Consider the following 16,508-nt stretch of genomic DNA (forward strand, 5'->3'; position numbering starts at 1 on the left):
TGATGGGACACAATAACTAACTACATTGTATATTGACAAAATAAAAAAAAAAAAAAAAAAAAAAAAAAAAAAAAAGAAATTTCTACAACCAAGTACCCTGGGCCAGCACCTTCAAGTTCCACATTCACAAGCAAAAACATAAAACCAGAGGCATTACACTATCTGACTTCAAACTATACTACAAAGCTATAGGAACCAAAACTGCATGGTACTGGCATAAAAACAGACCAATGGAACAGAATAGAGAAACCAGAAATCAATCCAGGTACTTATAGCCAACTGTTATTTGACAAAGTCACCAAGAACATACACAAGGGGAAAGGACAGCCTCTTCAGCAAATGGTGCTGGGAAAAGTGGATATCCATGTGTAGAAGAATAAAACTAGATCCATACCTCTCACCATATACCAAAATCAACTCAAAATGGATTAAAGACTTAAGCATAAGACCTGAAACTATAAAACTCCTAAAACATAGAGGAAACACTTCAGGATGTAAAACTGGATAAAGACTTTGTGACTAAGACCCCAAAAGCATGTGCAACAAAAGAAAAAATTAACAAATGGGATTATATCAAACTAAAAAGCTTTTTTGGGCCGACCCTGTGGTGCACTCGGGAGAGTGCGGTGCTGGGAGCGCAGCGGCACTCCCGGTGCGGGTTTGGATCCTATGTAGAAATGGCCGGTGTGCTCACTGGCTGAGCGCGGTGCAGGTGACACCACACCAAGGGTTGCAATCCCCTTACCGGTCACGAAAAAGACAAAAAAAAAAAAAACTAAAAAGCTTTTGCACAGCAAAGGAAATAATCGACAGAGTGAAAAGACAACCTACAGAATGGGAGAAAATATTTGCAAACTGTACATCTGAAAGAGGCTTTATATCCAGAATATACAAGGAACTCAAACAACTACACACTAAAAAAAACAAACAATTAAAAAATGGGCAAAGGAGCTGAATAGACATCTTTCAAAGGCCATACAAATGGCCAACAGGTACGTGAAAAAATGCTCAACATCACTAATCATCAGGGAAATGCAAATCAAAACCACGTTGAGATACCATTTCACCCCAGCTAGACTGGCTATTATCAAAAAGACTGAGAATAACAAATACTGGCTAGGATGCGGAGAAAAGGGAACTCTTCTACACTGTTGGTGGAGTTGTAAAATAGTACAGCTTTTAAGGAAAACAGTATAGAGGTTTCTCAAACAACTACAGATAGAACTACCATGTGATCCAGCAATCTCACTACTGGGTATATACCCAAAGGAATAGAAATCATCCTGTTGAAGGGATACCTGCACTCCCATGTTCATTGCAGCGCTGTTTACAACAGCCAAGATATGGAACCAAAGCAAATGTCCATCAACAGACAACTGGATAAGAAGTTTGGTATCTATACACAATGTAATACTAAGCCATAAAAAAGAATGAAATTCTGATTCCGGCGGGCCGAAAGTAGGAAGAAACTCGGAGCTGCCAAGGTGCCCCAGCCACCCATTTCCGCTGCTCTGTGTCCTGTGGCCAGGGCCGCGCTGAGCTGTTGGGAGCCCTGGCTATGGGGCTGCCCGGGCCTCCTGCACTGGGAGGTGCGGGGCCTCCCTCGGGCTCCCCTGACAGGCTGAGGGTGGGCAGGCGGGAGGCATCGTTTCGGTCGCAGCGGCCACCGCCACCGGTCCTGGCATCAGGAACATAGATGTGGAGTTCCACATCCAGCACAACTACCCCTGGAACAAGTTGCCAACGTGAGACAGAGTCTTGGGAACTCACAGAGAGAATATGAAAAGCAGGTTGTCCTGTACAGTATCCACGATCAGTTTCGATATAGAAATCACTTAAACATGTCAAGAAAGATGAACGCAAACACTACGAGGAACTGCTGAAGTACAGTGCGGAATCATCTCATGCTGCACCCTTACCATTTATCGGATTTATAGTGAAGGTCCTGAGGATAACACCATTTTCATATTACACTGGGATTATGTAGGACATTATGAACAGTGAGAAAAGTTATGATTCATTGCCCGATCTTACTGCTGCTGACTGTCTAAGGCTTCTTGGCATAGGAAGAAACCAGTACATTGATCTTACAAATCAGTGTAGATCATCAAAAAGTTTTCAGAAGGAAAACAGCCGGTGATCTTCTACCAATAAAGCCAGTGGAAATTGCCATAGAGGCATGGTGGGTGGTGCAGGCTGGGTATATCACAGAAGATGACATCAAGGTATGCTCTTTGCCTGAGAAATGCACTATTGATAAGATCATCCATTCAGGCCCTCAACTCTCTGGATCACTAGATTACAGTGTAGTACATAGTTTATATACAAAGGATTTATTTATCCGGATGCAACAATATCCAATGACAGTTGTATAGCAGTTCCTCCTCTTGAAGGTTTTGTAATGAATCAAGTGCAAGGTTATTATTTTGAAACTTTATAAAATATTTGTTTCAATAGATGAGCACACTAATGTTGCAGAGCTTACAAATGTCCTCGAGATAGACTTATCCCTGGATAAGAAGGCTTTTTCAAAGTATTGCCGGTTGGGTTTTGCCCATAAGAAGGGACAAGTAATAAATTTGGATCAACTTTGCTCATCATGGAAGAATGTTCCATCTATAAACAGATTAAAGAGAACTTTAGATCCATAAAAGATGCTCTTATCATGGGATGGTGGAGAAAGTAGGAGTCCTGTGCATAAAGCTTTGTCAGCTGCCGACACTGATAGAAATAGTCAAGAAGATCCAGCTGACACAGCTAGTATAAGCAGTTTGAATGTGTCTACAGGACCTACAAAGCATATTGCATTCCTATTTGACTCAACTCTTACTGCCTTTTTAATGATGGGAAATCTTTCACCAAACTTGAAAAGTCATGCAGTCACAATGTTCAAAGTAGGCAAACTCTCAGATGAGTCTCTGGACAGCTTTCTTATAGAACTAGAAAAGGTTCAGAGCACTGGTGAAGGAGAAGCACAGGGATATTTAGATCATGCACTTACTCTGAGAAATACAATACTGTTTTTGCATCATCATAAAGATTGTGTTGTGCAAACTGCACAGCCAGACCAGCCCAGTTATGGTTTTCCTCTGGATCTCTCACGCTGTGAAAGCCTTTTTGGTTTGGACTCTGCAACTTTTAGCCGAGTTCTAAACAAGAATTACACACTGCTTGTTTCCATGGCTCCTCTCACCAATGCGATCCGACCGGTCAGCAGCTTCACCCCTCAGCATATTGGAACAGCTATCCTAGAAGTCAGTTCTGTCTGGTTTAAACTGTACATTTACCATATCACTGGGCAAGGACCACCATCTCTCTTACTGTCCGAAGGTACAAGACTTTGAAAACTGCCAGATATATTCCAGGGTTATGATCGATTACTAATAACATCTTGGGGTCATGATTCTGGGGTAGTTCCTATGGCAAATGGGCTCACAATGTTGAATGATGCTTTAACACATTCTGTGGTTTTAATTGAGGGACATGATTTGCATGGTATAAGAGAAACTGTTCATATACCATTTCCATTTGATAAAACAGAACTACAAGGAGAGCTTATTTGTGTCAATATGGGTGTTCATAAAGCATTGCAAATATTGAGGAACAAAGTGGACTTGCAGCATTTCTATGGATATGTCACCATGATGAATGCTTCCAGCCAACTTGCAAATGGAAAGCTCAGTGATGCTTCTGATGAGAGGAGAACCTGATTTAGCTTCTGGGTCAGATGTAAATGGGAGTACAGAGTCATTTGAAATGGTCATTGAGGAAGCAACTATAGATTCAACAACAAAACAAAACTTTGGTGCCACAACAGAAGCAGATTGGGTTCCCCTCAAGCTGTGCTTTGGAATTGCGCTGTTTACTTCTGAACTAAACTGGAAAGTCTGTAGGGAAATTACAACACAAGGCCTTTGCAGAAAAGAGAGCCTTCAAAACCTCTTACATTCCAGTAGAAAACTCTCTCTACAAATCCTTAACTTTGTTCACTCATTCCAGGTAACAAAACCCCCAAAAATCCAAAAGGTATTTGTGTAGAGCATTATAGCAAACAGAACACTTCCATGTTTGTTTTTGAGTCTCCACAGCAGCAAGATATGAAATAAGCATTAATTTCATTTTATAATTGAAGACTCTGGGATTTAAGAGGTTAATTGACTTGCATATTTCACTGGCCATGTCTTCAAAGAATAAAGCTCAAATTCTTTGTCCTGTGCCAGTCCTTCATTCAATAGAAATGTGTTAAGCCTCTACTACAGGCCACACACCAGGCTAGGTACTGGTTCTTGGGTGTGATAATAACTGTAGTGATTCACCACTGCTGGAAGAGTTTGTTTCTTCTGGCAGCAAAGGCCAGTGCTCTGGACCTTTTTTCTTGTCCCCAGGCAAAGAAAAGATATTCTGGACTTGATTTAAGATAAACTTTAAGAATGGATTATTTCTGTTCAGAAAATCAGATCCAACATTATGAATCAATATTTTGGAGTTTTATTCATTTATTCAATAAATACTCAAGTCTACCCTAGGCCAGACACTTCTGGGTAAACTGTTATGTATAAGACACTAATGGAGCTTATAGTGTTTTATGAGACAGTAGTCAAATAAACATCAAAATATGTAGGTAATTACAGATTTCAATAAGTACTTTGAAGGAGCCAAACTCTGATGGAGTCTGAAGGTAGACCTAATTTCAACAGGAGAGAGGTGATATAAGCTAAAACCTAAAGAATGGAAAAGAGTATTCTATGCAGAGCTTAGTAGTTGCAAAGGTCCTGTGTCAGGAATGCATTCAGTGTATGAGGAAACAAAAGAAGGCCATTGTGGCAGAGAGAGAAGTCGTGGCAAGAGGTGGGGTTCAGGAGGGCAGGGTGTTCTGGAATATGTTAAAGAATTTGCATTTTATGCTCAGTGTAAAGAGAAATGATTAAAGGCTTTTAAAGGGGGGAGAGATATTATTTCTGATTGACTGATATTTAAAAATATTAGTTACTGTTTGGAGAATAAATTAGAAAGCGACAAGGGCGGATCAGTTGTGAGCTTATTGTAATAGCCTGAGTGAGAGATCCTGGTAGCTGAGTCCCCTTTCACACACACGCCAAAGCCCCCAAAATTTTGTGTGTATTTCTGATAAAGTTTTGTTCATTAGACATATACACTATTGTACCAATAAATTATGTATGTTGTAAAAATACACACACATACACACACACAAAAAGAATGAAATTCTGCTATTTGCAGCAACATGGATGAGGTTGGAGAAAATTATGTTAAGTGAAATAAGCCAGGCACAGAAAGAGAAATAGCACATGTCCTCACTCATGATTGGGAGCTAAGGAAGAAAGGAAGAAAGCAAACAAGCAAGCTAGGTAGACCACAATGAAATGTTAAATTTTCAAAAGGAGAGAACAGACCTATATTTACTAGAGGTGGGAAACGGGGGTATTTAGGGAGTAATGGGGTAAGGGACACAAAGAATAATAACGAACATGCTAATAATATTGATGTCATCATCACATACTGTACACAAAAATGATAGTCAACTCTGTGCCCCATAACTATGTGTAAACAATTATGTTTCAATTGAAAAAATAAATTTAAAAAAATGTTTGGGCATGTCCAGCAGATTGCTGGAATGGGTACACTTGGAGTCATAACAGCATTAAAAATATGTGAAAAGCAAAAAAAAAAAAAAAAAATGCCTTCAGAACCACGCCCCTGACCACCATTGTCAATCCATTCACTAGGGCACAGTCCTACAATCTAATCACCTCTTCAAGGCTCCACCTTTCAATTACCATAACAAGGTTTCCCACCTTCAACAGTTACAGTGGGGGTTAAGTTTCAATGAGTTTGGGGGACATTTGATTTACATTAGTCCTCACCCTTTTTATGGCTGTGTGATTTGTTTGAGCATATGATAGTTCACATTTTGAGTTGCCTGCAGTCTTTTTGAGCTAACATTTAAAAATCAGTAAATTTAACATAAAATCTGAATTTTAGTTTATGTTGAAAAATTGGATAATGTGACAACACTGTGTCCATAACTCTTATATGGTAGCAGTTGGCTGAGCTTGACTAGTAGTTGTGCCTCCTTTAAGACAGGGCCCATACAGGACCTGTACTCTGCATTCACAATAAACCCCATACCCCTGGCCCCAGCTGCACTGAGGAAACATCGTGTCAGACACCATATACAATAACACTTGCACCACATTAGAGAAATATTCCTCTGTTCCCATGTCTATCAAGATTGTAAAATCAAAGAAAGACTAATGGGTTGCATGATTTTACTTACTCATTAATTTGTTCATTTTACCTGCAGTCACTTTCCTCATAAAAATACCTGTATATGTTGGAGTTTGTGACTGTGCCCTAAAAGAATGTACTATTTTATTTGTGTATATTTCAGTCAAGTCTAATGTAATTGCTTTATATTAAAAGTGGCTTAAAGCAAGATAATTTGAGATGTTGAATAGCATTTGGGGAGATTGTTGTCTTAAAATTTGCAAGAACTTAGAATCCATCAGTAAGTTACTAAAGGTTGTAGAATCATTACTGTTATCAAATACAAAACATAGGACACCAATTTTTATGTCTTTATTTCTATAACTTGTAACTTTCCTCAATTTCTTTCAATTATTTATGAAGCAAACATACTCATTTCTAATAGTTGTCTTTGGATTCTTGCAATGAGTAATTCTCATTATGCTCTGCAACTATCACCACTGCATTTTGTAAAACCAGCGCTGCACAGGTGGCTAGCCTCACCATAGCACTCTCATAGTTTAAAAGAATTGTCATTAATATCTTTAGTTGTCCTCCCCCCGCCCCCGATATCCCCTGCTACTATTGTTAATATTCTTGTTTAACAAATTTTTTAAGTACAGAGAAGTATAAAGAATAATAAGACACAAGCCAGTGCATTCTCTGCTCAAGATACACACACACACACACACACACACACACACATATATGTTCTTGTTTTATTTGCTTCATCTTCTGGTGAAAAACAAAACAGCAGTGATGAAGTTGAACTCTCCTGTAGTCCATCTTTTAGTCTATTACCCTTTCTACCTGCCCTAGAGGCTCTTGTAATCAGGAGCTATGAGTTTATTTATTCCATGATCTTTTGCTATATACATATATTAACTAATAATTCATAATATTGATTTGTATGTTTCTAAGTCTGCAGAAATAATATTATTCATAGTACATAATGTTCTACAACTTGCTTTTTCAGTCATTTTCTCTATATATGTTGATACATATAGATCTTGTTAACTCATCTTAACTGTGACATAGATTCCACCATTTAACAATACCCCAATTTACTTCTTCCTTACCAACTTGATGAATATTTTAGATATTCTTAGTGTTTATTACAAGCATTTATTACTACTATCATAACTAATACTGTCTGTATCTCCTTGTGGATAAATGCAGAATTTCTCTAGGATATATTTCTAGAAATAGAACTGATGTGTCATAGGGTATGTAACTTTCAAATTTATTCCCAATCGTTCTCCAAGAGGTTCAGTGCTATTGACGACAGTGCTATTGACAGTTATCTCAAATTCCTGCTTCTCCACATTCTGGCCTATGTGTAACATTGTTAAACTTTATAATTTTGGCATTATGATTTGTGTAAAATAGTATTTTGTTGCTTTATTTTGTATTTTTCTAATTTCTAGTGAGTTTGAGTACCTTTCCGCATATTGATCATTTGGGTTCCCTATTCTGTGATACTCAGTTCAAAAGTTTTGCCTCCTGTCCTATTGGATGGTTGTCCTCTCCTTACGGATTTTCAGGAGGTCTTTATGTATTCTGGACATTAATCTTTTGTCTGTTATATATTTCTACAATATTCTCCCCATATGTGATCCATCTTTTAAATTTGTTGATGATCTTTTGCAGACAGAAACAACACAATAAAAGCCTTCTTCTTTTCTACAAGGTCTATTTAGAAAGATAAAGATAAAAGGCTTTGGCTTACACCTCTTTATAAGCACTGAAGACAATCTTACTAGGAAAGGAGCTTTGTGGGAAGAAAAGGGACAAAGTAGTATCTGGTGGCAATAAAAAATGGTGTGCTGAATTCCTTGTGTTCTTGAAATATAACACTGAATGAAATTCCATGTGTGATGGCAGCATACTTATTATTCGGAGAATGTTTGTGCTTAGAGAGGAGTAAATGCTTGAAAATTAAGGCATTCTCATACTGAATTTCTTGATGGAAAAAAGACTGTCATCTGAAATGCTTTGTCATCCCTTGCAGACTTAAAAAGGCAAGGAGGGTCTTTGATCTTCTCTTAATAAATATGGAGCCATCAAAGCTCTTTTACTTCTTGTAAACTTAAATTTGAAACAGATTAAATGCTGAAGGGGAATGATGGCAGGAGAGCTTTGTAAAATAAATCACGAAGTAGTTGAATTTCAAAAAACTCATGGTTAAGTAAATGAGAGCTGTAATTTCACTTGGATTCAAGTCATCTCACAGGATGAAGATTATTAGCAAGGAATTGTCACACAATCAAACCATGCATCTTTGCCACTAAGGGAAATATGTTATTTTTAAAAATAAAATACTGTTAGCCTGAAAATGCTAGGTGGCAGAGGAGTTGCCCAAAAGATACAGCACAATCCCAGGAATCATTTTTTCCATGTCTGGAAGTATGGCTGCAATGTATGTCTGCACTGAAGCAGTCACAAGGTTCCTGTTCTGCCTGAGCCTCCAGCTAAGGACCAGGGTGTTTCACTTCCTACTCTCCCTCCCCTTCTGTCTAGAATACTTCCATGCCAGTCCGTGGATGCACACAAGAGCTGCAGGAATGTATAATATGTACATATTAAATTGCCATGACATATTTTCGGTGGGAGAATGGAAACATTCTACATTTGATTTCTCAGACTCTAATCTCTACATCGTAAATCAGGATATTTTAGGGAAACTTTTCATTTTGCTTTGTGAATGCAAGTTAATTATTTTTCTTAGTTTGAATGCAATGTTGTGTTTAAGCCTCATTTTCTAATAAAAGTATAATTTTGATTTCACTCACTGCAGAAGGAATTGCATACAGATTAAATTATACTTCTATTTATGAAATAATTCCTCCCGTAAAGTATTTGTGAATGTATTACAATGGGAGTACATTAATAGAAACAGGAAGAAAGGAAATTATAAGATGTGTGTTTAGTATTTCTATTTCCCTTTTGTAATGGAGCCTTGCACAGAGCAAGGGATCTTTCAGCCAGTATTCCCCACAGCAAGGACTGCATCATACCATATGAGGAGTTTGTTTGAAATGCAGACTTCTAGGCCTCATGCAGGAGATTTTTTAAAATCCTTGAGCTGAAGGTAGGGAATATTGTGTATTAACACATCTCTATTCTTAAATAGACAAACATTTTGGAACTACCATTCTAACCTAATACCCTCATTTTTATGATGAGGAAATTGAAGGTCAGAGAGGTTAAGACATTGGCAAAGGTCACACAACAAGTTAGCACTTTCTTGACCAGTGCCTAATATTTGGAAGATTCTACAATTGCTAACCTGTCTCATTCTCATTTTTGCAAGATTTTACCAGTGTGGATTTTTATTGTTGTATATTCCCTTGCTTTATTATGTGCTGGCTGCTTTTTTTTTTTAATTAATTTATTGAAAAAGGAATAGCTTCAGCTTTTTCTTGTCCTCTTCTCTCAACTCGTTTAAAACAGACTAAGGTCACTTCCAAAGGGAGAAGGGGAGAAAGGAGAGGAGTGGAAAAATGATGTTCTAGATTAATTGTGCCCATTTCTTTGCATCCTCTTTCATTTTGAGCCTACTGAAGTTTATCTTCTATCTATTCACTCTTAAGACGGCAAGCCCCTTAATTCCAGGAACTATGCTCTGTTCTTCTGTGTACTCCTCCTGTACCTAGCACAGCATCCAAGAGACATAGTAAGAGGCAATAAACAGTAAACAAATAAACTACAGAATAGAAGGAAGCCAAACTGGATTCCCTGCCTCTCTAGGGAGGTGCTACTCTTTTGGATTATATTTAACAGCTTTGTTCCAGGAAAATTTCTAAAAATTTTACACCCAATATGCTGTAGATTCTTGTATAAACTTGTGAAATGGCATTGAAGATACACTTGTGAGCTCTTCTTTGTCTTAGTCTTTAAGTAGTGCTAACTTATGTGACCTTCGCCGATGTCTTAACCTCTCTGACCTTCAATTTCCTCATCATAAAAATGAGGGTATTAGGTTAGAACAGTAGTTCCAAAATGTTTGTCTATTTAAGAATAGAGACGTGTTAATACACAATATTCCCTACCTTGAGCTCAAGGATTTTGAAAGTCACTCATCAGGACTCAGTCTCTTTCAACCTGCATTCTGGCTCCTTTTCTGATTGAATCTATCAGCATAATTCTCTTGGCTTTCTGCTACCCTAATCAGTTTAATAAGTACTCATCTATTAATATTAAAATTACTATTAATATCACTTAAATTAAAATCTATGGTTAAAATTATCACTGGGATAGTTTGACATCTAGTGGCACATGCTGCACTGTTTTATTATTTTTTATGTCATGGTCAATTCTTGTCCAACTTTCAGTTCTTCCTGCCTAACTGAGGTCCTTTACTAAAGCTCAGTTTTGAGTCCTCTTTCTAATTTCACTCTTTTTTTATGGAAAACTATGAAAAACTGGACATATTTCATAGTTTTACTGGTTAGCCTAGACATAGATGACTGCCACAGTTGGACCTCATGCTGACATGTCAGTCATGTCTGAGTTCCGTGTCTCCAGCCACCTGAGGTCTATTTCCATGCAGCTATCCCACTGCCATTCTCAATCACAGTCCAGTCTTCATGATGACAGCCTTCTTGTTAACAACTACATATGAGCCATCTTGAGGTTCAACACATAGTTGATTCAGTCATTCAATAATTGTTATTGACAGCCTAATCTGTGTCAAGAATTGTTTTAGGTACTGGAAATACAGCAATGAATAAAACAAACAAAACTCCCTGTCCTTATTGAATTTATATTGTAGAGAGGGAGATGGGTTTTGAGCAACCTCTTCTTAACACATATTTAGATAGTGACAAATAGATTGATAGTGATGAATTCCAAAGAGAAGAAATAGGTGATTATATTTTTCCAAAACTCAAAATTAGACACGGCTCCCTTGGCAAATGAGCCCAGCTGACTGCCCAGACTCTGAGCAGAATGATTGACAATTTTGTGTGGCCTTATTGTCTACACTCACCTCTACCTGGCAAATGATGGTTACAAGGAGGACACACTACCCTCTGTGACTATCTCTCACTGCAGCACTGAATAACTTAGACAGGCTGTGAATTTTGCAATGATTCCTTGAGCTACCTGCATGCATCTCCTTTACTCACACTGATTGCCCACACGTCATTGTGTCATCAGGATAAACTCAGTGCACCTTTTCTCCATATGAAATACTTCACTTTCACATCTGTTGTGTCAGCGATATAAACTTTTCAAGAGTGTAGTGAGGATTAGAGTTATTTTGTGTAGAGGTTAGCATGACGCTTGGTAGTGGTCATTGTGACTGATCCTCCCTCTCCCTAAAGGGCCAGGCCTGGCCAAACCACACCTTCTTCCAGAATTTTAGCTTTGGCTGCTCCTGTTTTAATGCCTTTCCCCTCCTTCATAATTGCTTCAACTTTAACATCTCTTTGTACATTTGCAGTTGTTATTATCAAAAATGTAGCAAGAAAATCAGAGATGTTGAAGAAATTGTAATCCTAAATACCATGACATAAATATTTTATTAAATCAAAAGCAACTAAAATTTATTTTTTTTCTTATAACTATTTTTCTTATAATATGAATTCAATATATAAAAAATAAAAATACAGATAAGAAGCAAAAATTAAAAATCACCTGTAATTCCATTGCTCAGATAACCGCTGATTAGATTTTGGTATGTGTCTTTACCAAGATACATAATTATCTAAATATAGATACATATTTTTAAGTTTATAATTTTTTTAGAAAAATAGAATTGCACTTTGCATAATGTTTTGAAATTTAAATATGTGTGAATCATAATGTGCTTTTCATTATTTTTTATGATTGCATACTAATCAACTATATGGATGCATTGTTATTTGAAGCAAACAAATCTGCTGGATTTTTAGTGGTTTGATTAGTTTGTTGTTTTGCTTTGTTTTTGCTAAGATTTTTTAAGAGAAAGAAATAAGTAACAAGAAAAGCTGCTCTTAGCAAATATTTCAAGAAAAAAAAATTAAAATACCCAGAACATGTCCTAAGATAATATAGCTACAGTCCAGTTTCCCATACTTTAGTAACATCTTAGTGATGTCACCACCAATTTGTTGTGACAGTCATCAAGCCACTCTATTCCTCCTTTCCTCCCTCCATCATTACTGGATACCTCCTATACCAAGTACTACAGTGGGAACTGAGGATACAACCCCAGCATTCAAGGAGCTACTCTACTTCTCAGCATAGGACGAATACTTTTAGGGTTGGAAATAGTTAAGCAAGCGTTTTAAAAAGTCATTTTTTGTTTATGCTAATATAAATTAAATTGGCTGGATTTTGTATGGAACATCAAACAAACCATTTCCTCGTCTCCTTGTTTCCTACTTATCATGTGCTTAAAAACAAAAAGCAATCTATTGCTTATTCTCATGCAACATAAACAAAATACCAGGAAAATTGGAAAGGGCTTTCGTAATCTGTGGCAGATAAGTTTGGCATTGCAGTGTGACAGTAATTGTGAAGGGGAAGGGAGAGTAAAAGAAAGCCTGATGACTGAGTACAGGCCTGGTGGTCTTGGAGCTACAGCCTGTTTACATTAAAGCAGAGATGTAGAGCCTCCATTTCTAGAAGTCAGAGATCCACACTGAGCTAAATATACCAGCCTCTGTAAGCTGTTTCAAAGATTATGACCGTCTGCGATTAATTCAGCATTGTGCAAGGTAGGTGTAGCCCCCAATCTCCTGACAAGTTTCCAATGTAAGCAAAGTTAGAATCTGTCGACCGTATATTGATAAGATGTAGACAATGTTCCTTGTATAAGAAAGTGAGGCTTCAAAGATACAGTTAAATCCCAACTTTCTGCAATAGAAATTATACCTGACTAGTATTAATTAACAGAAAGAGAACTATGTAAAAATATAATTAATAGCCTCTTTCCAAAGTCAGTTTCATCACTGCATAAAATTGTAATAGGCACCCTTGGGGAAAAATATTACACATACTTTGGGTAAATTAAATTGATCAGCAACCATTTAGGTGAGCCACTATTGTCTTAAATTAATGATATTCCATCCAACTCCAAATATAACTCCTTATCTCCAAGTGATTCCCTTTCCTATCTTTACTGTTTCTATCAATAATGCTATCTTATATCATGAAACCTTATCAAGTCTGTCTTGTCGATTCTTCTTTTAAAATATTTCTATCTTCCACTCATTCTTTTTTAATCCCACAACATGATCCAATACTTCATCATCCTTTCCTAATCAGTTTCTGTGCTCTGGTATCTCCTTCTTCTAATATATTCCTCATATCACTGCAAAATGACCTGTGATTATTCAGAAATATTTATTTAATCAGATCAATCCTCAGCTCAAATTCCTTGGTTCTCCACAGGAAAACACCTAGTTCTATTCCTGACACATAGTAGGTTTTCCAGAAAGGTTGAATGTCTGATGAACTAACCCACTGATTGGTTTCCAAAATGTGATAACTTAGTTTTATACATGTGAGTCCATAACTTTGAACTTAGAATATGGTACTATACCTCCTGTAGGTTATTCTTATTTACCACTATTAAATACACCGTGACATTGTGAAATGATTTTTGACAGTGAAATAAACTAAGGAGAGTCAAGTTTTAACTACGCTTTCATCTTGTGAAATAATCTGGAGTCACAATCTAACTTGCACCTCATTAAGACTTGAATCATTTACAATGTGTGTCTCTAACGTGAAAATACCAATTTCCATAAGCCTCACTTAAAAATCAGTCTCATTATTTTCTACTTACCTGTTATACTTAACCTTTTTTCTCATTCTTTTATTTTTAGACCCAGCCAACCTGCCAATCATCTGTCTGTGAGCTGCTCATGAGCAAGGTCATCACTAAACAGAATTGTAACGTTCGGGTTTTTGGCTGCTGCATAAATGTTTGTAAATCAGTTGAATGCATTGAACATGTGGAATCAAATCATCTTATATTAAAGAGAAACTTTAAATGAAGTGTTAAATGTTCACATTTGGATTGGAAGTGTGTTCTCCTCTTCCCCACTCTCCCATTTAGGATTTCCAAAAGTTGTGATAATTTAATTTTAAATGAGACTTAATAAGACTTTTAGAATAATTATGTAACTCATATAAAAATAACACATATAATCAAAGTTCACAAATTGAACAAAACCAATGAATTGGTTGAAACAGTTCCTAGGATGTTTCTGGTGTATCATGTCCTACCAGATACTCGAACTGGACACCTCTACTATGATTCTTTACCAGAGCTAGGTTTTAGAGCCCTAAATGTTACTTGATAAGAGAGTCTCCTTTTTCTTTCAGCTTAATTTTTATAAGCACTCCTGGAAGATGTACACCGTGATGATCAGTAACTAAAAATGAGGGAAATGAAGTAGATCTGAATGATTCAGGCTAATATTGGATGATTCTGGATAATTAACTCATGAATAATTGACTGTCATATGCATATTTCTTTGATTCACAGTTAGAAGCTCTTTTAGTTCTTCTGATTGCACACGATATTTTCTAATTGTAGGCTGAGTGTCAAGTTGCCCATATTCCAAAAACTGTGAAGAAATGTGGAAAGTTAGCTTATGTTTCAAACTTATTTAAAGCATGCATAATTATTTTAAGCTGTGGTAAACTATTTTAGCCAATAAGCTAAGTTTAGCATTTCTCTCACTGTGCTGGAAATGATGTTGCTACTGTAAATTGCTATTGCATAGATGGGAAATTTAGAGAGTAATTATATGTTCAGAGGGCTTCAAGCCAAGTTCTACTACATGTTTCTTAAGAGCTTTTGCCTCCAGCCAGTGTGATAATACTAGAAGTTACTCATTGTTAAGTGCAAGACAACACCTGTAGCAGAATCTGCAAAGGCCCAGCAGTAGCCACTAAACAAGTTGTTCCTTGCTGAAGTGGAATTGGCAGGAATGTATGATATAGTAGATGAAAGATACAGGGACTTTCTTTGTATAACTGATGGTGGGAATTATCTTTCCAATCTTTTAAGGATTATTTTTGCATGGGAGCATTGTCTTCTGCAGAAGACTTTTTCTAGTTTATTTGAATATTATCAAGGTTGTTATTTGAATTAGAAAATGTCAAAAGAGCATATGTTTACTGTTCATTTGATTCAGTTTATACCAAACAAGGATGAGCATTAAGTATGCTAATCTAAGCCATATTTAGTAGAGAAAAGCATATTTTTGGAAAAAGCTACATATTACAGTGATTTGTTTCTTTTCTTCTTTTAAAAAATGAAGTAGTAGTTCTGACATCCATAAATATAGGCTCTATTTAAAATAGATGGATTGTGTTCCATAAGTCTGTTTTGAAGTCAGTGAGTTGACACAGTCGGAAGAAGACCAAGGACTTTAAGCAATGCCTGCTCAAACCCTGGTTCTATTATCTCTTAGCTGGGTTGAGTCCCTTAACCTTTCAGAGTCTCTTTTTACATGTGTAGAACAGGAATAATATCTTCCTTACTGAATTGTTATGAAGATTAAAGAGAATATAAAATGCAAAGCACAGTGCTTGGGACATAGTAAGTATTCAATTAATAACAATAATAGATGAACATTACTATGTATAACTGTCATTATCTGAACTTAGAATTAACAGCAGGAATATAAATTATTAAACTGTGGATTAAAATAAGTTTTTTTCTTCTTTTTTAAGTTTTTTTAAAAATTGAAACATGATTGATTATACATATCTGTGTGGTACACACTTGAATATTTAATACCTATGTGCAATATGTGATGCTCAAATCAGGATAATTAGTATATTCAACATTATACAATGTAATCATTTTTCATGGCCCTTTACCAATTCCTCACTAACTCCCTTTCCCCTCCCTCTTTCCCACCTCTGGTAACCTCACTTCTGTTCTCTCCTTTTGAAAATTCGACATATTATTGTGATCGTTGTATCTTTCTTTCTTTGTTTATTTTTTTAGCTCCCACTTATGAGTGAGGACATGTGGTATTTCTCTTTCTCTGCCTGGCTTATTTCACTAAACATGATTTTCTCTAAGTTCATTCATATTGTGCGAATGGCAGAATTTCATTCTTTTTTATGGTAGAGTAGTATTCCATACATAGTAGTATGGTAGAGTAGTATATATTGTGCATATATATCATATTTTCTTTTTTTTTTTTTCCTTTTTGTCTTTTTTCGTGTCCGGCAACGGATCGCAACCCTCAGTGTTGCGCCCGTACCGGACCGGGACCGGCAACGGGATC

The 16,508-nt window shown here is 36.6% G+C and overlaps 1 pseudogene; it reads left to right on the plus strand.

The window, feature by feature from the left end:
* Nucleotides 1-1,620: 1,620 nt before the first annotated feature.
* Nucleotides 1,621-4,038, plus strand: LOC103596638 (annotated as a pseudogene).
* The last annotated feature ends 12,470 nt before the right edge of the window (nucleotides 4,039-16,508 follow it).

This window comes from Galeopterus variegatus, unplaced genomic scaffold (assembly GCF_000696425.1).
Source record: "Galeopterus variegatus unplaced genomic scaffold, G_variegatus-3.0.2 Scaffold2062, whole genome shotgun sequence".
Lineage (NCBI taxonomy): Eukaryota > Metazoa > Chordata > Mammalia > Dermoptera > Cynocephalidae > Galeopterus > Galeopterus variegatus.